Source organism: Mandrillus leucophaeus, unplaced genomic scaffold, assembly GCF_000951045.1.
Source record: "Mandrillus leucophaeus isolate KB7577 unplaced genomic scaffold, Mleu.le_1.0 Scaffold141, whole genome shotgun sequence".
Lineage (NCBI taxonomy): Eukaryota > Metazoa > Chordata > Mammalia > Primates > Cercopithecidae > Mandrillus > Mandrillus leucophaeus.
In genome coordinates, this window is record NW_012101377.1 from 1,313,758 (window position 1) to 1,314,505 (window position 748).

Sequence of the window (748 nt, forward strand, 5' to 3'; positions counted from 1 at the left end):
TTCACTCTGGCAGTGTAAACTAATAACTGGTCTTCACAGGTGTGGGGCAGAAAGTCATTCTTCTGCTCACCTGAGACACATGCATATCTGATTGTTTCCTCTGCCCTATTGTTTATGTAAAAATGCAGATTCACTGAGTCAGACTAAATTGTGTGTTCAGCGAAAGGCTCATCAAGGACTCAATGCAATCTTTCATCTCTTATCAACCTTTTTGTCTCTTATGACCTGGAAGCACCCCTGCTGCCTTCAAGTTGTCCCACATTGCCAGACTGAACCAATGTACATCTTACACACATTGATTGATGTCTCCTGGCTCCCTGTGAATAAAAGCAAGCTGTGCCCTGACCACCTCAGGCACATGTCCGGACCTCCTGAGGCTGTGTGATGGGTGCATCCTTAAGTTTGGCAAAATAAACTTTCTACATTGACTGAGATCTGTCTCAGATATTTGGGGTTCACAGCCCTGCCATCTCTGCCCTCCTCCCTACCTCCTGCCCTGGGCATGGCTGGCAGACAAAAACCTGGAGAGCAGCCCACTCCCTGCTGATTGTCCTTCACTGGAACAGGCAGAGGAGGTTCTGCGTCACAGCACAGAGGTGGGCTGTAAGCCTGCAGGAGATTACAGCTGATCCCTGAGGTGGGCCTGCCCCAAGGTGGTGGCTTCAGCCTGGGAGGGCCAGAGGAGCTCAGGCGAGACCTCAGCAGTCCACGTGGAGAGGGAGGGCCGAGCTCAGGCGAGACCGCAGCA